Source organism: Meriones unguiculatus, chromosome X (assembly GCF_030254825.1).
Source record: "Meriones unguiculatus strain TT.TT164.6M chromosome X, Bangor_MerUng_6.1, whole genome shotgun sequence".
NCBI classification, from domain to species: Eukaryota; Metazoa; Chordata; class Mammalia; order Rodentia; family Muridae; genus Meriones; species Meriones unguiculatus.
In genome coordinates, this window is record NC_083369.1 from 150,169,250 (window position 1) to 150,192,130 (window position 22,881).

Here is a 22,881-nt window from a genome sequence, read left to right on the forward strand (position 1 = left end):
ACTGAGGAATTTCAACCCCTTCCTTTCTGTAAATGACTTATCAGCACATCCAGCATGATTTTATCATTTTCCTTATTGCTACAGTCAAAGATATGAATTGATGGAAGATCCAATTAAGTGTTTCATACTATTATTGTGAAGTGTAAGTATTGTGTCAAAGATGACGGTGGTTCCCCATACATTCTGTGTTGCATCCAAATGAAGCCAATTTTATCAAGGTGCAACACTGAATAAAGAGCAGAAACAGAATGCCCATATCCATGATTCCTCATCTTTCACTAACATATTGTTCTGTGACCCTGGGCTGTGAACTTGGCACCTCACACACAGTAGGTGACCATCACTCCAACACCAATTTATATCTGTCCAGTTACAAGCAAAAGTTTAATTTTGTGCTCAGGCTGTTTTAATTGTGAACTATCACACGTAACTCTCTCTAGAAATGAACACTGTGGAGAAAATGGGAAAGGGATGATGATGGTACCATCCCCATTACCTGCTCAACCCACCATCATTTTTTGTGCATGATTATGATATATATTCAGACGGTTAAAGAAGTCGTGTATGTGTGTGTGTGTTTTACATAAATGAGCAGACTGTGAACATTAGGTTTCTTTTGGCTTCTTTCTTCTGAAGGGTTAAACAGATATGAAACTGTTCTAGTTAATGTCATGCGATCATCCACTACAATAATTTGCACATACCCCCATTTTGGAACATGCATTAAAGTTATTTAAAATCATTGTGTTTTGCAAAAAAGGATGCAGTAAGAGTGACCATCAATGAGACTACAAATGCTTATTCTACCATTGGCTCCAAGTATTGAGGTTCCTAGTCATCAAATAGAAACAGAGCAGCATGTGAGGTGTACAGTCAAATAGTGTCCAAACCTCCTTACAGTCGGGACTCCTGCCAGAGTCATATATATCAAGGCCTTTTATGCATATTTATCTATGGTGTAGGACCTGAATAGTGTATACAGACCACTTCAGTAGAATATTGAAAGAGCAGGGACCACTGAGAGGATTAAGTGCTCTGTACACCATGACCTATAAGTATTCCTACACTTTTGTTATGTCCCCAGCTTGATATTACACTTGTTCTATCTCATGTTCAGATTTGCTCGGGCAAAGGAGTGGATCTGGAGACTGGCTGACTTCTCTGTAGTCTCCTGTCTTTGGGGTTTGGGATAATCATTGTGAGCAGCAGATTCTGGCACCTGTGGGAATTTGAAGATAAGCTTGTTCAGCTTCTGTACATCGGACTCTGGGAAGCTTATTGCATCAGGAGTTTGACATCTGTACTTCTGTGACGAGAAATCTGGTGCACAGCCCTGTCAACCCAAACTAGACCATCTCACCTGAATTTTGCTCAGCAGCATTAGGGTCAGCATCAAAAAAGCCCCGTCCATGAGATTCCAATACCGGGCTGCAAGGGCTCTGTCTTCATTCTGGTCCTCAGTAGCCTGTGTAGAATTATTTCTGTGATCTGGAACTGTGTGGCAGATCTCTACAGCAAAACCACCCTTTACTTTCCACCCATATTTCCAGGAAAGGAAGCAGGCTGATAAATGAGCACAGTGCTCATGTGCCCCCAATAGGTCACCAGACAACCACCCTGTCACTCCTTGGTGCGATTATGATCCTTGAAACCACAGAGGAATCTGAATGGCAGCATCCTTCTAAACAGGCCAATCAGAAGGTCTGAGAAGAGAGTGTTAGTGTTTGGAAAGTGTGCCAGGTGACTCCATGCACAAATGTCCTGCACCTACACAACACTGATGTAGTTTTCTATTTAAAATTAAATAGCTTTGATTTTGAGATTTTGTCTGAATATAAAATCTTCCCTGACTGTTCATTGTGTTTCTTCTTTAAAGATATTCACACCCCAAACTCTGCCTCCTAAGATGATGTGTTCAAATCACACCAACTCCCAATAACCAGCAAAAATGCTGGTGAAATGAAAATGACTCAAATCAAAGAAGCAAACCTGAGGTGTGAGGTCTGTTGTTAAAGTGAAAAGCAACACTCTGGAATGTGAGCGTGCATCAGGTTGCCGACATTTAAGCCTCAATGTGTACAGAGGGCAGAGCAGAACGTGCGACCACATCACTGCTGAGAGGTCTGCTTTTTGTGGAGGGCAGGAAGGACAATTGTGCACTGAGGATGCTTAGCACATGAGTAAAATTACTCCCATGAACACTCTAATGCCTGGTGGGATCCACTGAGTATGATGCAGGCATTATGTTGGCGTGTGGAAGATCTCTTCTGCTTAGGAGTCCACTGTGCATGGCTGAGCCACAAGTATTCCCTGGGATCCACTCAGTCCAAAAGAGAAAACAAGTGTGACCATGGAAGGCATGAAACACCTTCTTCCTATTGGAGACTCGGAGAAGGGAGCTGGTTTCTGGAATCCAGTGTCCGTGTTTCTAAGGAGAGCTTCTGAATCTTACGGTTAGGGTTAGGGTCAGGGTTAGAATGATGTTTAGGGTTCAGGTTAGGGTTAGTGTAAGGGTTAGGGTTAGGGTTAGGGTTGGATTAGGGTTATGATTAGGGTTAGGGTTAGGGTGATGATTAGGGTTAGGGTTAGGTTTAGGGTTAGTGTAAGGGTAAGGGTTAGGTTAGAGTTAGGGTTCGGGTTTGGGGTAGAGTTTGCATTAGGCTGTGGGTTAGGGTAAGGTTTAGGTTTCAGATTAGGGTGAGAGTTAGGGTTAGGGTAAGGGTTACTGTTAGGGTTAGGGTTCAGGTTGGGGTTAGGGTTCGATTTTGGTTTCAGGTTAGGGTTAGGCTTAGAGTTAGAGTTAGGTTTCAGAGTAGGGTTACAGTTAGTGTTAGGGTTATGGTTCGGGTTAGGGTTAAGGTTACATTTAAATTTAGAGTTAGGTTTAGGGTTCAGTTTTGAGCTCAGGTTCGGGTTAGGGTAAGTGTTAGGGCTAGGTTTATAGTTTGGTTACGGTTTAGGGTTCATATAAGGGTTAGAAGTTAGGGTTTGGTAAAGGTTAGGGTTAGAGTTAGGGTTTGGTTCAGGTTAGGGTTAGTATTAGGGTTAGGGTTAGGATTGGGTTCAGTTTAGGGTTAGGGTTAGGGTTCTAGTTTGGCTTCGGTTTAGGGTGGGGGTTAAGATTAAGTTAGATTTTGAGTTAGGGTTAGATTCAGGTTTAGGGTTACGGTTAGGGTTTGGGTTAGGGTTCAGGTTAAGGTTAAGGTTAGGGTTAGGGTTAAGGTTAGGGTTAGGGTTAGTGATAGGTTTTGGTTAGGGTTAGGGTTTGGCTTAATTTTAGTGTTAGGGTGAGGGTTAGGTTTAGAGTTAGGGTTTGGGTTTGGGTTTGGGTTAGGTCAAGTTTTTGGGTTTGGTTAGGGTTAGGGTTTGGGTTGGGGTTCCAGTTAGGGTTAGGTTTGTGATTAGGGTGCAGCATTTAGGTTTAGGGATCAGGTTCCAGATAGGGTTAGGGTTAAGTTTAGGTTTAGGGTTAGAATTCCTGTTTGGGTTTGGTTTAGGGTTAGGGTTAGGGTTAGGGTTAGAATTTGTGTTAGGTTTAGGTTTGATTTTTGGTTTAGGGTTTGGGTTCATTTAGGGTTAGGGTCAGAGATTTGGTTTGTGGTAGGGCTCAGTTAGGGTTTGCTTTGGGATTGGGATTAGGATTAGTGTTAGGAGTAGGTTTAGTGTTAGGGTTCAGGTTACAGTTTAGGGTTCAGGTTAGGGTTTAAATTCGGGTTTGGTTAGGCTAGGGTTATGTTCATGGTTCTGGTTAGAGCTTGTGTGCATGTTCTCATTAGGTTCACGGTTTGGGTTAGGGTTAGGGTTACAGTTAGGGCTCAGGTTCGGGTTCGGGTCAGGGTTAGGGTTACAGTTAGGGTTAGGTTTAGGTTTATGGATATGGTTCCATTTTGGGTTAGGGTTTGGATTCGGGTTGGATTAGGCTCCAGTCAGGGTTAGGGTTAGAGTTAGGGATAGAGATAGGTTTAGGTTTATGTGTATGGTCCTGTTTTTGGTTAGGGTTCGGATTTGGGCTGGGTTAGGCTCTTTTTATGGTTAGGGTTCAAGTTAAGGATATGGTTAGGATTAGCTTTAGGGTTAGTGTTACAGTTAAGTTTTCAGTTAGGGTTAAGTTTAAGGTTAGTGTTTGGGTGAGGAATAGGCTTAATATTAGGGTTAGGGTTAGAGTTAGGGTTTGGTTTTGGTTTCTTTTTAGGATTTGGGTTAGTGTTTGGGTTTGGGGTTCAGATTAGGGTTAGGGTTAAGAATTGCTTTAGTGTTATTGTTAGGATTAGGATTATGGTTAGGATTAGGGTTAGGGTTTGGTTTTAGTTTCTTTTTAGACTTCTGGTTAGTGTTTGGGTTTGGTTCAAGTATATATTTAGGAAGTGCCTATTTAGGGTAAGGTTTAGGGTTAGGGTTTGTGTTAGGTTTCAGGTTAGGTTTAGTTTTAGAGTTAGGGTTAGGGCTAGGGTACAGATTTGTGTTTGGGTTAGGGTTAATGTTCTGTTTAAGTTAGGGTTAGGGTTCAGGTTTGGGTTAAGTCTAGGTTTCAGGTTTGTGTTCGGGTTAGGGTTAGGTTTAGGGTTAGGGTTAGGATTAGTTTTAGGGATAGGGTTTCTGTTAGGGCCCAGGTTAGGGTTCAGTTTAGGATTGGTATTAGGGGTAGTGTTAGGAGTAGGTTTAGTGTTAAGGTTCAGGTTATGGTTAGGGTTCAGTTTCGGGTATGGTTAGGCTAGGGTTCTGGTTATGGTTTGGTTGCATGTTCTCATTAGGTTTAGATTTAGGGTTAGGTTTAGTGTTCAGGTTAGTAATATGGTTATTGTTATGGTTAGGGTTCTGGTTTGGATTAGGATTAGGATAAGGGTTAGGTTTAGCATTAGTGTTAGGGTTATAGTTATGGTTAGGTTTAGGGTTCAGGTTAGGGTCCGGGTTAGGTTTTGGGATTGGGTATGGATTAGGGTTAGTGTTAGGGTTTGGGACAGGGTTAGGTTTAGGGTTCAAGTTGGGATTAGGTTTGGAATTAATATTAATGTTAGGGTTACGTTTATGGTTAGGTTTGGGGTTAGGATAAGCATTAGGGTTAAATTTAGGTTTATGGTTAGGATTAGGGTTGATGTTTGGGTTAGGGATCAGGTTGGGGTTAGGGTTGTAGTAAGGGTTCAGATTCGGTTTAGGGTTAGGGAGGAGGGAAAGGCATGAAGGAGGATCGATTAAGGAGGAAAGATGCAGAAGGACAGATGAGAAAAAAGGATGAGGGAGGAGAGAGAAAAAAGGAGGAATGAGAGAAGAGGAATGAGAACAGAGGAATGAATGAGGGCAGATGAGGGAGGGGTGAGGAGTAATGATACAGGGGAGAAGAGGGAGGAGGTAAATGAGAGGGAGGAGGTAGATGTGAGGGAGGAGGGAGGAGGGAGGAGAGATAAGGGAAGAGAGAGGAAGAAGAAGGAAGGAGGGAAAAGGAATGAGGGAAGAGGGATTATCTAGGAGAGATGAGGGAGGTGGAAGAAAGGAGGTGGGTTTAGGGATGAGGGAGATGGACAAGGGAGGAGAGATGAGGAAGGAGGGATGTGGGAGGAGGACTGAGGGAGAAGAGATGATGGAGGAAAAAAGAGGGAGGAGGTATGAGGGAGGAGGTATGAGTGAAGAAGAGGAAGGAAGACAAATAAGGTATCAGAGATGAGGGAGGAGTGATGAGGGAGTAGATATGAGGGTAGAGGAATGAGGTAGGAGGGATGAGGGCCAAGAGATGAGGGAAGAGGCAGGAGAGAAGATGGAGGAGGGAGGAGAGATGATGGAGGAGAGTAGAGGGAGGAGGAAAGAGGGAGTACAGAGGAGGGAGGAAATATGAAGGAGGAGGGATTAGGAAGGAAGGAAGAGAGGAGAGATGAAGGAGGACAGTTGAGAGGAAGGATGAGGGAGGAGGGATAAGGTCATAGGCATGAAGTAGGTGAGAAGATGGAGAAGAGATGAGATATGAGGGAAGAGAGGATGGCAGAGGGATGAGGAATGAATTATGAGGGGGCAGAGTTCAGGGAGGAGAAATGAGAGAGGAGGGGTGAAGGAGATTTGGTGAGGTAGGAGGAATGGGGAGGAGGGAAAAGTGAAGAGGAATGAAGGAGGAAAGATGAGGGAGAAGATATGAGGGAAGAGTGAAAAGAGAGGATGGAGGAGGGATTAGGGATGTGGGAGAAGAGAGGAGTGAGGAGCGATGCAGGAGAACAGTGTAGGGGGAGTGATTAGAAAGTTAGGATGAGTGAGGAAGGATGAGGGACAAGATATGAGAGAGGACAGATTTGGGATTAAAGATGAGGGAGGATAGAGGAGGAAGGAGGAATGAGGGAGGAGACACGAGAGAGGATAAAAGAGGGGGGACAGAAGACAGGGAAGGATGATGAAGGAGAGAGGAGGGGGGAGATGAGGGATGATAGGGGAAGGAGAGATGAGGGAGGAGAGATGAGATCATAGGGATGAGAAAAGAGGGATAAGGGTGCAGGGACGATAAAGGTGGGATGATGGAGGAGGGAGGAGGAATAATGGAGGAAAGAAGAGAGAGGAGAGATGGGAGAGGAGAGATCAAGTGGGAGTGATGAGGGAGGAGGTATGTGGGAGGAGGGATGAGGAGAGATGAGTGAGGAGGGAGGAAGTATGAGAGAGGAGAGAAAAGGAAGGAAAGATGATGCAGGAGAAAGGAGAGAGGATAAATGAGTTTGGAAAGATGACAGAGGATGGAGGATAGAAAAGAGATGAGGGAGGAGAGAGAAATTAGGGAGGAATGAGGGAGAAAGTATAAGGGATGAGGAAGGATTGATCATGGAAGAAGGTAGAGAGAGAAGGGAGCAGGGAGGAGGGAGTGGAGATGAGGGAGGAGTAAGGAGGGAGAAGGGATAAAAGAGGAGGGAGGAGGGAGGATGGATGAGGAGAAATAAGGGAGAAGTGTTGAGGGAGGAGGTATGAAGGAGGAGGGATGTAGAATTAGCTAGGACAAATGAGGGAGGAGATATGAGGTCAGAGGGATGAGTGATGAGGGAAGATGGAGGAGAGATGAGGGAGGAGGTAATATGAAGGAGAGATAAGGAAGGAGGGAAGAGAGATGAGGGAGGAGGATAGATGGAAGAGAGATGAGGGAGGAAAGATGAGGTAAGAGGGAAGATGGAGAAGAGATGAGGAAGGAGGGAGGAGAGATGAGGGAGGAAGGGGGAGAGATGAGGGAGGAGTGATGAAGGAGAAGGGATGAGATGGGTGGGAAGAGGGATAATGAAGGAAGGATGAAGTCGGAGGAAGGAGGCAGGTGAGATGAGAAAGGAGGGAGGAAGGAAGGAGGAGAGAGGAGGGAGTAGAGATGAGGGAGCTGGTATGATGGATGTGGGAGTATGGATGAGGGATGATGGAGTGATGAGGGATTAAGGATAAAGAAGAAGGAAGAATGAAGGAAGAATATGACAGAGGGAAAAGGGAATAGGGGTAAGGGAGGGGGATGAGAGAAAAGGGGGGAAGGAGTATTGATGAGGGAGGAAAGATGAAGTAGGAGGGATGAGGGAGAAGGACTGAGGAAGGAGAAATGAGGGAAAAGAGATGAGGGATGAGAAATGAGGAAGAAGGAATTACAGATGAGTGATGGAGAGGAGTGATTAGTGTAGAGGGAGGTGGGAGGAGAGATGAGGGAGGAGAGGTGAGGGAGGAGGCATGATGGATGAGGGAGTATGGATGAGAGATGATGAAGGAGTGATGAGGGTAGAGTAATAATAGAGGAGAGATGAGGGAGGAGGGAAGAGATAGGAAGGATGAGGTTGAATGTATGATGAATAAGGGAGGAAGGAGGAGTAAACAGGCAGGAGGGATGAAGCAAGAAGCATAGGGAGCTTGGATGTGGGTGAGGGGGTTGGGAGAAGGGAGAAGAGTGAAGGAACAAAGAAAGAAGTTGAAGGGAAGAGAGATGATGGAGGCTGGATGTGGGAAGAGAGTTGAGGGAGGAAGAAAAATAGACAAGATAAGAGGGAGGTGAGAGAAGGGAGGAGAGAAGAGGAAGGATGATGGATGAGGGGAGTGGAGGACTGATGAGGAGGCGGGATGAATGAGGAGAGATGAGGGAGAAGGAAGAATTGATGACAGAGGAGTGATGAGAGAGAAGGGAGGAGGGACAAGGTTTGAGGCAGATGGGAGGAGATATGAGGGAGGAGAGATGAGAAAGCATTGATGAGGGAGGAGGAATGAGGGAGGCGAAATGACAGATGAGGGATGAGGGAAGTGGGATAAGGGAGGAGGGATAAGGCAGGAAGGGAAGGATGAGGGACAAGGATGAGGGAGGAGAGAAGTGGGTGGAGTAATGAGGGAGGAGAGAAGATGGAGGAGGGTGGAGAGATGAGTGAGGATGGATGAGGGAGGAGAAATGGGGGAGCAGGATCATAAAGGAGGGATGAAATTGGAAGGAGATGTAAGAGGGATGAGGGAGGAGAGATGGAGGGAAGAGATGAGGGGGAAGGAAGAGGGTGGACAGATGAGGGGAGATAGATGAGGCTGGAGAGATAAGGGATGAGGGAGTATGGATGAGAAAGGAGAGATGATGGAATAGAGATGATGGATGAGGAATGAGGGATGAGGGAGTAGAGAGGAGAGATGTGGGAGCAGGAATGAAGGAAAAGTGATGAGGGTTGAGGAATGGAGGAGTGATGAGGGAAGGGTGATGAGAGAGGAGGGATGAGGGAGGAGGAATGATGGAGTAGGGATGAGAGAGGAGAGATGAGGGAGGAGTGATGAGGGAGTAGAAATGTGGGTGGAGGCAAGAGGGATGAGGGGTGATGGAGGAGGGATGAGGGAGGAGGGATGATGGAAGAGGAATGAGGGGTGAGGGATGAGCAAGGAGAGATGAGGAAGGAAGGATGAGGAAAAATTGAGGAGGGTGGAGGAATGAGGGAGGAGCAATGAGGGAAGAGTGATGAGGCAGGAGAGATGAGGGAGGAGGGATGATGGATTAAGAGTCTAGATGAGGGATGAGGAAGGAGGCATGAGGGAGGAGGGAGGAGGTAAGGTGAAGGAGAGATGAGGGAGTGATGAGACAGTAGGGATGAGGTTGGAGGAATAATGAAGTTGGGATGATGGAGGAGGGAAAATGCAGAAGGGATGAGGGAGTATGGTTGTATGAGGAGTATGGTTGAGAGATGAGGGAGGGAGGAGAAGGAATAAAGTAGAAGAGTGAAGGAGAGATCACAGAGGAGGCATGTGGGGGAGAGTTGTGGGAGGAGGAAAAAGAGAATGGATGAGGAAGGAGAGAGAATGGAGGAGAGATTAGGGAGAAGGGATGAGGGAGAAGGGAGGAGGAATGAGGAATGATGAAGGAGAGGATGAAAGATAGAAGAGGTAGGATGGGTGAGGGTGGATGGATGATGGATGATGGATGTTGGATGAGGGATGAGGGTATAGGGATGAGGGAGAAGGGATGATGGGGGAGAAATGAAATAGGAGGATGAGGGAGGACTGGTAAGGGAGGAAGGAGGAGGAGGAATGAGGTTGGAAGTATGATGGAGGATGGATGAGGGAGGAACAATGAGGAGCAAAAAGGAGGGAAGATGGCAATGGGAGGAGGGAAGAGGTAAGCAGGAGTATGCATGAGAACGGAGGAAGTTGGGAGAAGGGAGGAGGGAAAAGGCATCAGGGTTGATGGAGGAGGGAGGAGGAAAGAGGGAGTATGGAAGAGTGATTGGTGTGGGCAGATAATGGAGGAATGAAGGATGAGGAAGGAGGGAGGAGAGCTGATGGAGGATGGATGAAGGAAAATTGATGAGAGTGGAGGTATGAGGGTAGAGGTATGAGGAAGGAGTGATGAAAAAGGAGGGATGAGTGAGGAGTGAAGGAGGAGGGAGGAGAGATGAGGGAAGTGGTATGAAGGATGAGAGAGTATGGATGAGAGATGAAGGAGCGATAGGAAGGAGGGAAATGCAGAAGGGATGAGGGAAGAGGTATAAGGTAGTGTGGATGAGGGTGAAGAATGAGGGAGATGGGAAGAGGGAGAAGAGATAAAGCAGGAGGATGAAGGGAGGTGAGATGATGGAGAAAGGAGGTTTGAGGAGGGTTGAGGGTGGAGGGAAATGAGAGAAGGGATGAGGGAGGAGGGAGGAGGGAGAAGGGATCAGGAAGGAGGGATGAGGGAGTAGGAAAGAGGGAACAGAGATGAGGAAGAAACGTGGAGAAAGGAGGGAGAAGGGAGGACGGAAGTGGGAGGATGAAAGATGAAGGAAGGAAGAAGGAAAGGGAGAAGGGAAGAGAAAGCAGGGAGAAGGGAGGAGACATTAGGGACTAGAGATGATGGATGAGGCAGTATGGATGAGATGAAGAAGGAGGGATGAGGGAGAAAGGAGGAGTCACGAGGTATGAGAGAAGATAAAAGACAGAGTAGGGATGAGATAGGAAGAATGAGGTAGAAGGGATGATGAAGGAGGGATGAGGGAAGAGGGAAAAGGCAGGAAGGATGAGGCGAGAGGATGGTACAATTATCTAGTCACAATGGCATTATGACATCATAATGGTACTATTAGGATATAACAAAAACAATGTGTCATCACAATGCTACTATTGTGACATCACAAGGGAATTATGACATCACAATGGTACTACCAAGACGGCACAATGATATTGTGGCATTACATTATTACTTTAGAATATCACAATCGTATTGTGACATCACAGTGTTACTAATAAGACACCACAATATTTCTAATGGGCCACCATTAGGGGATTATGCTGTTCCCATTGAATTGGGACATCTCAATGGTACTAGTAGGACCTCAAAATTGTATTGTGACATCACAACGGTGCGATTGTGACATCATTAGAGAATTATGATATCACAATTGAGTTGTGACATCACAACGGTACTATTGTAACATCAAAATTGTACTACAACATCACAATGGTAATTTTCTCTGGTCACAATGCCATTATTACATCACAATGGTATTATTAAAATATCAAAAAGACATTGTGACATCACAATGCTACTATTGTGATGTCACAAGGGAATTGTGATATCACAATAGTACTAGTAGGACATCACAATCATATTGTGACATCACAATGGTTGGATTGTGATATCACTAGAGAATTCTGACATTACAATTGAATTGTGACACCACAACAGTACTATTGTGACATCACAGTTGTACTATGACATCACAATGGTACTATTCTGTAGTCACAATGGCATTATGACAGCATAGTTGTACTATTATGATATCATAAAGACATTGTGACATCACAATGCTACTATTGTGATGTCACAAGGGAATTATGACATCACAATGGTACTAGTAAGACATCACAATCTTATTGTGACATCAAAATGGTTCGATTTTGCATCAGTAAAAATTACGACATTACAATTGAATTGTGACATAACAATGGTAATATTGTGACATAACAATTGTACTATGACATCACAGTGATACTGTTCTCTAGTCACAATGGCATTATGGCATCACAATGGTACTATTAGGATATCACAAAGACATTGTGACATCACAAGAGAATTATGACATTACAATTGTTCTAGCAAGACAGCACAATGATATTGTGACATTACAAATTACTTTTAGGGTATGATACTCATATTGTGATATCACAATGTTACTAGTATGACACCACAATCGCATTGTGACAGCACAATATATCTATTGGGCCACAACTAGGGAAGTAAGATGTTACTATTGAATTGTGATATCTCAATAGTACTATTAGGGCATCAAAATAGTATTGTGACATCACAATGATGTTATTGTGACATTACTAGAGAATTATGATGTTACAATTGACTTGTGCCATCACAATTATACTGTTGTGACATGACAATTGTACTATGACATGAAAATGGTACTTTTCTCAAGTCATAATGGCATTATGACATCACTATTAGGATATCACAAAGTTATTGTGACATCAAAATGCTTCTATAGTGACATTGCAAAGGTTTTATGACGTCATAATGGTACTAGTGGGACAACACAATCATATTGTGAAATTACAATTGTTCAATTGTGACGTCACTAGTCAATTATGACATTGCAATTGAATATTGACATCACAATGGTACTATTGTGACATCGCACAGGAATTATGAAAACACAATGGTACTATTGTGACATTACAATGGTACTATTCTTTTGTCACAGTTCCATTATGAGATCAGGATGGTACTATTAGGATATCAAAAAAGATATTGTGACATCACAATGCTATTATTGTGACATCACAAGGGAATTATGACACCACAATGGTTCTAGTAGGAAATCACAATTGTCTTGTGACATCTCAATGGTATCACTGTGACATTAGTAGAGAATTATGAGATTATAATTGAATTGTGACATTACAATTGTACTATTGTGACATCACAATTGTACTATGATATCACAATGATACTATTCTCTAGTAACAATGGCATTATGACATTACAATGGTACTATTAGGATATCACAAAGACATTGTGACATCACAATGCTACTTACTATTGTGACATCGCAATGGTATTATGACACCACAATGATACAAGTAGGATAACACATTCGTATTGTGACATCACAATGGTTCGATTGTGACCTAACAAGAGAATTATGACAATACAGTTGAATTGTGACATCACAATGGTTCAATCGTGACATCACTAGATAATGCTAGTATTGTGACATCACAATTGTACGTTGACATCACATTGGTACTGTACTCTAGTCACAATGGCAATATGACATCACGATGGTATAATACCGAGACATTGTGATATCACAATGCTACTATGTGACATCACAATCGTACTAGTAAGACATCACAATCATATTGTGACATCACAATGATACTATTGTGACATGACAATTGTACTATGACATCATAGTGTTACTATTCTCTAGTCACAATGGCAATATAACATCACAATGGTACTATTAGGATATCACAAAGATATTGTGACATCAAAAAAGCTACTATTGTGAAATTGATAGGGTATTATGTCATCACAATGGTACTAGTAGGATATCACAATCATAATGTGACATCACAATGGTATGATTGTGACACTGCTAGGGAATTATGACATTACAATTGACTTGTGAAATCACAATTGTACTATTTTGACATCACAATTGCTCTATGATATCACAATGGTACTATCCTGTACTCACAATGGCATTATGACATCACAATGGTACTATGAGGAAATCACAAAGACATTATGACATCATAATGCTACTACTGTGGTATCACAAGGGAATTATGACATCCCAACGGTTCTAGTAGGACACCACAATCCTATTGTGACATCACAACGGTACTAGTAGAGTATCACAATCGTATTGTGACATCACAACGTTACAAGTAGGACACCACAGTTGATTTGTGACATCACTATATTTCTATTGGGCCACCACTCAGGAATTGTGACGTTAGTATTGACTTGTTACATCTCAACGGTACTTGTAGGGCAACAAAATATTATTGTGATATATCAATGGTGTAATTGTATCATTACGGGGGAAATATGGCATTACAATTAACTTGTGACATCACAATGGTAGTATTGTGACATTCCATTGTACTATGACATCACAATGGTACTATCAGTGGCATTATGACATCACAATGTTACTATTAGGATATCACAAAGACAAGATGACATCATAATGCTACTATTGTGATATCGCAAGTATATTATGACGTCACATGGTACTAGTAGAACATCACAATCAGATTGTGATATCACAATTGTTCGATTTTGACATCACTAGAGAATTATGACATTACAATTGAATTGTGACATCACAATGGTACTATTGTGCCATCACAGTTGTACTATGACATCATAATGGTACTATTCTCTAGTGACAATGGCATAATGACATCACAGTGGTACTACTATGCCACGGACAGACCCAGTCGGGTCCCACAACCGTGGTAGAATCAGGGATTTGGATATTCAGGAAGGCACGGGTTCGGTGATGACAGACAGACACAACACCAAGAAGGCTTTGAATCTGCTGCAATTTACTTAAGTCAAGGTTACACTTATATAGTGATTACATAAAGAAACACCTTGAAGTTAGCATACTTCCCGGATCATTTACACTTTTACCAACAATACAAAGTTTACATTTTAACTCGAAAGTGTAACCAGTGCCCACAAGAAATCTTGGCCTAAAAGCTTTTAATTAAAGCCAACAAAGGACATGAAACCTCAAACTCGTGGTTATTTATGCAGTTTTATTGTTACTAACTAAGCCAGGGGCTGTTATGGTTCTCCAAACCAAGTCGGATAAAGATTTACGATCCTCCTTAGAGATAAGGCACCAAGGGGGTCTCCTCCCATTTGTCTTGCTAAAGATTTATTATCCTCCTTAGAGATAAGGCACCAAGGGGGACGAGCTCGAGCCAGTCTGTCCATAAAACGTAGTATAATATAAAACCTTCTGACCTCCTATGTTTACCCATCTTCTTCCTGCTTCATCATAAACACCTGTGTATGGTAATGGTTTTGCAGTAGTTTTGTACTTTCCCATGCTATCTCTCCCTAAAGGAGGAGCCCGCTATTTTCCCCTAATCTTGTAATGCTTCCTGCCATGAATGACTGCAGTGAGAATACCCCGAGCATTTATCTTGACAGATCCTGATGAAATATTTTCCTTAGAAAGACCTAAAGCTCTTGCTCTTTCATTACCTATAATATCTGGATTTTCCACAAGCAATTCCTGATACTGAATCTGATTCATTAGTTCTCCTAAGATTTTATTTTTCATACACTCTATTCTTGATAAAGCTTTTAATAATCTATCAGAAATGTGTTTCCTTGAATGGTTAATTGTGCTATTCCAAGAATCATAGAGAAACAACAAAAACCTCATTAATCCAACCCCGCAACCAAGGAAGCATAGGAATCTTGGAGTACAGCTTTTCAGCTTAGGTGGCCAGGGGCAACAGTTGCCAGAGCCCTCCAGGGAGCCTATTTCCAAGGGAAACGTATCTCCCATCTAGCATCATGATTATTGTCATGCTACAAAGACGACACTTTGAGTTTGTGTGGCAGTACTAGGATATCACAAAGATATTATAACTTCAAAAGGCTACTATTTTGTCATTGCAAGGAAAGACTGAAATCACAATGGTACCAGCAGGACGTCACATTCGTTTTGTGACATCACAATGGTTTCATTGTGACTTCTCTAGAGAATTATGACATTACAATTAAATGGTGACATCACAATGGTACAATTGTGACATCACAAATGAATTATGAAATTACAATGGTATTATTAGGTTATCACAATAACATTGTGACATCACAATGCTACTATTGTGACATCACACGGGAAGAATGACATTAAAATTGTGATACCAAGACAGCACAATGGTATTTTGATATTACGAATTTACTTTTAGGAAATCAAAATCATATTATGATATCATAATATTACTAGTAGGATACCATAATCGTACTGTGACATCACAGTGGTTCAATTGTGACATTACTAGAGAATTATGACATTACATTTCACTTGTGACATCACAATGGCATCAATGTCACATCACAATTGTACTTTGATATCACAATGGTACTATTCTCTAGTCACAATGGCATTATGACTACACAATGGTACTATTAGAACAACACAAAGACATTATGACATCACAATGTTACTATTGTGACATCACAAGAAAATTGAGCCATCACAATGGTACTAGTAAGAGATCACAATGGTATTGTGACATCACAACGGTACTACTGCAATGTCACAATTGTACTATGATGTCACAATGGTACTACTGTCCAGTCCAATGGCATTATGATATCATAACGGTTTTATTAGGATATCAAAGAAACATTGTGACTTCAAAAAGCTACTATTGTGATATCGTTAGTGTATTATGACATCACAATGGTACTAGTAGGATATCACAATCATATTTCGACATCACAATGCTGTGATTGTGACATACCTAGAGAATTATGACATTATAATTGAATTTGTACATCACAATGGTACTATTGTCCCATCACAATCGTACTATGACATCACAATGATACTATTCTCAAGTCACAATGGTATTGTGACATTACAATAGTACTATTAGGATATCACAACGATATTGTAAATTCACAATGCTACTAATGTGACATCGAAAGGGTATTATGACATCACAATGGAACAAATAGGATAACGTGGTCATATTGTGACATCACAAGGGTTTGATTGTGACTTCACAAAAAATTATGACATTACCATGGAATCAGGACATCAAAATGGTACTATTGTGACATTACAATTGTACTTTGACATCATAATGGTACTATTCTCAGGGCACAATCGCATTATGACATGACAATGGAACTATTAGGGTATCACAAAGATATAATGACACAATGTTACTATTGTGACATCACAAGGGTATTATGAGATCACAATGGTTCTAGTAGGATGTCAATATCATATTGTGACATCACAATGGTACGATTGTGACATCAATAAATAATGCTACAATTGTGACATCACAATTGTACATTGACATCACATTGGTACTGTACTCTAGTCACAGTGGCAATATGACATCACAATGGTACTATTAGAATATTGCAGAGACATGGTAATATCACAATGCTACTATTGTGACATCACAATCTTACTAGTAAGTCATCACAATTGTATTGTGACATGACAATTGAACTATGATATCACAATGGTACTCTTCTCTAGTCACTATGGCATTCTTATATCACAATGGTAATATTATGAAATCACAGAGACATTGAGACATCACAATGCTACTATGATGACATCACAAGGGAATTATGACATCACAATTGTACTACCAAGATAGCACAATGGTATTGTGACATTATAATGTTACTTGTATGATAACACAATGATATTGTGACACCACAATATTACTTATAGGACACCACAATCGTATTGTGACATCACAATATTTCTATTGGGACACCACTAGGGAATTATGATGTTACTATTGAATTGTGACATCTCGATGGTACTATTAGGCATAAAAATCATACTGTGATGTCACAATGGATCGACTGTGACATCAGTAGAAAATTATGACATTACAATTGACTTGTGACATCACAATGGTACTCAAAGGTACTATTGTGACATCACAATTGTACTATGACAACACAGTAGTACTATTCTCTAGGCCCAATTGCAATATGACATCACAGTGGTACTATTAGGATATCACTAAGATATTGTGAAGTAAAAAAGCTAATATTGTAAAATCAATAGTGTATTATGACATCACAATGGTACTAGTAGGATATCACAAAGACAATATGACATCACAATGCTACTATTGTGACATCACAAGGGTATTATAATATCTCAATGGTACTAGTAGAACATCACAATTGTATTGTGACATCACAATTGTTTGCTTGTGGCATCAATAGAGAATTATGATATTACAATTGAATTGTGACATCAACAATGGTACTATTGTGAAAAACAATTGTACTATGACATCACAATTGTATTCTTCTCTAGTAACACTGGCATTATTACACCACAATGGTAATATCAGGATATCACAAATACAATGTGACATCACAATGGTACTATTGTTACCTCACAAGGAAATTATGACATCACAACTCTACAAGCAGGGCTTCAAAATCATACTGTGAAATCACAACTCTACTAGTGAAGTATCACAATGATATTGTGACATCAAAATGTTACTAGTAGGACACCGCAATTGTACTAGTAGGACACCACAAGGGTACTAGTAGGGAATTATGACATTACATTTGACTTGTGACATGACAATGGTAGTATTGTGACATCACAATTGTAATATAAAATCACAATGTTACAATTCTCTAGTCAAAATCGAATTCTGATATGAGAAATGTACTATTGGGAAATCACAAAGACATTGTGACATCACAATGCGAATATTATGATATATCAAGGTCATTATGACATCACAATGGTACTATTAGGATATCACAAAGACATTGTGACACCACAATGCTAATATTGTGAAATCGCAAGAGGATTATTACATCATAATGGTACTAGTAGGACATCACAAACGTATTGTGACATCACAATGGTTCGCTTCTTACATCACTCTAGAACTATGACATTTAATTGAATTGTGACATCACAATGGTAGTCTTATGACATCACAATGGTACTATTCTCTAGTCACAATGGCATTCTAATATGACAAAGGTACCATTGGGATATCACAAAGATATTGTGATGTCACCATGCTGCTGTTATGACATAGCAAGTGTATTACGACATCTCAATGGCACTAGTAGGATGTCACAATCGTATTGTGACATATCAATGGTTCGATTGTGACATGACCAGAGAATTATGACATTACAATTGAATTGTGACATCACAATGTTACTATTGTGACATCAGAAGTGAATTATGACATGACATCACAACGTTATCAGTAAGACATCACAATCATGTTGTGGCATCACAATGGTACTAGTAGGACATCAAAACCATGTTGTGACATCACAATGGTACTAGTAGGACATCACAATCATGTTGTGACATCACAATCGTTTGATTGTGACTTCACTAGAGAATTATGACATTACAATTTAATTGTTACATCACAATGGTACTATCGTGACATCAAAACTTTACTATGACATCACAATGGAACTCTTATCTAGTTTCAATGGCATTATGATATCACAATGGTCTTATTAGGATATCACAAGGATATTGTGACCTCACAATTCTACTATTGTGACATCGCTAGGGTATCATGACATAACAATAGTACTATTGCGACATCATGTTCATATTGTGACATGATAACTGTGTGATTGTGACATCCCTAGAGAATTATGACATTACAATCCTATTGTGACATTCCCATGGTACTATTGTGACATCCAAATTGTACTGTGACATAACAATTGTACTATTCATTCGTCACAATGGTATTATGACATCACAATGGTACTATAAGTATAAAACAAAGACATTGTGACATTGTAATGTTACTATTGTGATATAGTAAGTTTATTATGACATAACAATGGTACTAGTAGGACACCACGATCGTATTGTGACATCACAATGGTTCGATTGTAACAATTGAGAATTATGACATTATAATTGACTGGTGACATCACAATGGTATTATTGTGACATAACAATTGTACTATAATATCACAATGGTAATATTCTCTAGTCATAATGGCATGATGACATCACAATGGTACTATTGGGATATCAGAAACACATTGTGAGAACACAATGCTACTATTGAGATATCGCAAGGATATTATGACATCATAATGGTTCTAGTAGGACATTACAATTTCATTGTGACAGCACACTGGTTTCATTGTGACATCCCTGGAGAATTAGGACATTACAATTGAGTGGTTACATCACAATAGTCCTTTTGGGACATCACAATTGTATAATGATATCACAATGTACAATGGTCTAATCATAATGCCATTATGATGTCACAATGATACTATTAGGATGTTACAACGATATTGTGACATCACAATGCTAATATTGTGAAATCACAAGGGAATTATAACACCACAATTATTCCACCAGTATGTCACAATCTTATTGTGACATCCCAATGGTACTAATGTAACATCAATAGAGAATTAGGATATTACAATTGAATTATGACATCACAATGGTAGTATTGTGATATAACAAATGAACAATGACATCACAATGGTACTATTCTGTAGTCACAAAGGCATTATAACATCACAGTGGTACTACTAAGATATCACAAAGACATTGTGACATGGCAATAGGTTCATTACATCTTAATGGAACTAGTAGGACATCACAAACGTATTGTGAAATTATGACATCCCAATGGTTCTAGGAGGACATCACAATCTCACTGTGACATCACACTGGTTTCATTGTGACATCCCTGGAGAAGTATGACATTACAATTGAACAGTGACATTACCACGCTACTACTGTGACATCAGAAGTGAATTATGACATCACAATAATATTGTGACATCACAACATTACCAGTAAGACATCACAATCATATTGTGACATCACAATTTTTCTAGGAGGACATCACAATCTCATTGTGACATCACACTGGTTTCATGGTGACATCCCTGGAAAATTATGACATTACAATTGAATGGTTACATCACAATAGTACTATTGTGACATCACAATTGTATTTTGATATCAAAATGTACAATTGTGTAGTCATAATGGCATTATGACATCACAATATAGACAAAGGTATTGGGACATCACAAGGGTATTATGACATAATGGTGGTACAAGTAGGACATCACGATCTTTTGTGAAAGCACAATTTTGTGTTTGTGACAATACTAGAGAATTCTGACATTACCATTGACTTGAGATATCACAATGGTACTATTATGACATCACAGTGCTGCTATTGTGATATCGGAAGGGTGTTATGACATAACAATGGTGCTAGTATGACAGCATCGTGACCTCAAAATGGTTCGATTTTGACATCAATAGAGTATAATGACATTACATTTTAATTGTGACATCACAACGGTAGTAGTGTGATATTCCAAATGTACTGTGACATCACAATGGTACTATGATGTAATCACAATGGCATTATGACTTCACAATGGTACAATTCGCACATCACAAATACATTGTGACTTCACAAAGCTACTATGGTGACATTGCAAGGGTATTATGACATCACAATGGTACTAAGAATTATAACATCATAACATAATAACATCATCACAATGGAATTATGACTTCATTATGACATCTTAAAGGAAGTATGACATTACAAAGGAATTTTGACATCACAATATTATTATGTATTACTTATGGAATTATGCCACTATAATGGTAGTATGATATCATAACGGAATTACAACATCGTAATGGTATTATGACATCCAAATGGAATTTTGACATCATAATGGAATGTCTTCATAATAAAATTATGAAGTTATCATTTCATTAAAATGACATTATGACATCTTTATTCTCTCATGATAACCTTATGGATTCTATGATTTCACAAGGCTATTATGACTTCACATTTGCATTATTTTTTTAATAATGACAGCATCATGGGATTATGACAGCATAATGGGATTATGACATCATAATGGAATAATGACATCTCAATGGAATTTTGGCATCAGAAAGGAATTATGACATCATTATGGAATTATGACATCATTTTGAATTATGAAATTACAATGGTATTATGATTTCATAAAAGGATTATGACTTCACTATGGAATTATGTTATGATGATATCAGAATGGAATTATGACATCATAATAGAATATGAAATCATAAAGGGACTATGTCATCACCATGGAATTATGGCATCACTATCATATTATGATATCATAATGGTATTATGACATCATAATGGAATTAAGAAATGACTTTCTCCTGACTTGCTAAATACACAGGGACTGGACGTTGCACATGTATATTTTACCTAAGAGTTTTCATAATTTCATAATTATTATTGTATTGACAGTGAAGGAGCCTTTTATTGGAGAAATACCAGGAGAGGACAGGAGCTCCACAAGGAGAGCAACATAACCAAAAAATCTGGGTAAAAAGTCATTTCTGAGACTGATACTGAAACTAAGGACCAGGCATGGAGATAACCTAGTACCTCTGCACAGATTTAGCCCATGGCAACTCAGTCTCCAAGTGGGTTCCCTAATAATGGGAACAGGAAATGTCTCTGACATGAACTCAGTGGCTGGCTCTGGAGTCGCCTTACCAGGCCACAGAGGAAGACATTACAGCCACTCCTGAGGAAACCTGATAGGCTACAGTCAGATGGAAGGGGAGGAGGACCTCTTCTATCAGTGGACATGGGGAGGGATATGAGAGGAGATGAGGGAGAGAGAGTGGGATTGGTAGGGGATGAGGGAGGAGGCTACAACTGGGATACAACTGAATAAACTGTAATTAATAATAAAAAAAAATTCAGACTGAACACAATGAGTATGGGCAGTGGCTGTTAATTTTTTTAAGATATTTTAAAAAGATTTTTTTCATGTGTGAGTGAATGAATGTCTGCATGTATGTATCCCACCTCTGTGACTGCTGCCTAAAGGCCAGAAGAACATGTTTGATCCCTTGGAACTGCAGTTATTATAGGCTATTGTGAGGTTGTCTTGTGGGTGCTGGGAATCGAACCCAAATCCTCTGCAAGAACTACTGAATCATTTCTCCGTTTCATAAACTAGAGAAATTTAACGCTATAATTTTCAGTTATTCTGGATTGGAAGCACATGAGAAAATGATCTTTATTTTATCGGATCTAAATCTGCATTTAATTTGTAACATTCTTATACATTCTTTTACAAAACAGACCACTTTTTAAACTGGGAATATTTGTATGACGGCATACTATTAAATAAACTACATTAATAAGAAAATCTCATCAAGAAAGTATAATTCTGTTGTTTGATATATTCTTTTTTTTAATTTTTCATCAATTATACTTTATTCATTCTGCATCCCCCCATAAGCACCTCCCCCCTCCCTTCCCGATCCCACCCACCCTCCTCCCTCTGCATGCATGCCGCTCCCCATGTCCACTCATAGGGAAGGTTCTCCTCTCCTTTCTGAACTTAGTCTATCAGTTCACATCAAAAGTGGCTGCATTGTCCTCTACTATGGCCTGGTAAGGCTGCTCCCTGCAGGGGGAGGTGATCAAAGAGCAGTCCAATCAGATTATGTCAGAGGCAGTCCCTCTTCACATTACTATGTAACCCAATTGGACTCTGAACTGCCCTGGGCTACATCTGTGCACGGGTTCTGGGTTATCTCTATGAATAGACCTGGGTTGGAGTATGAGTCTCTGGGAAGTTCCCTGTGTTCAAATTTTCTT

The 22,881-nt window shown here is 40.3% G+C and overlaps 1 pseudogene; it reads left to right on the forward strand.

Moving 5' to 3' along the window:
- The first annotated feature begins 1,109 nt into the window (after nt 1–1,109).
- On the forward strand, nt 1,110–1,707 carry LOC132649979 (uncharacterized; annotated as a pseudogene).
- Nucleotides 1,708–22,881: the final 21,174 nt, after the last annotated feature.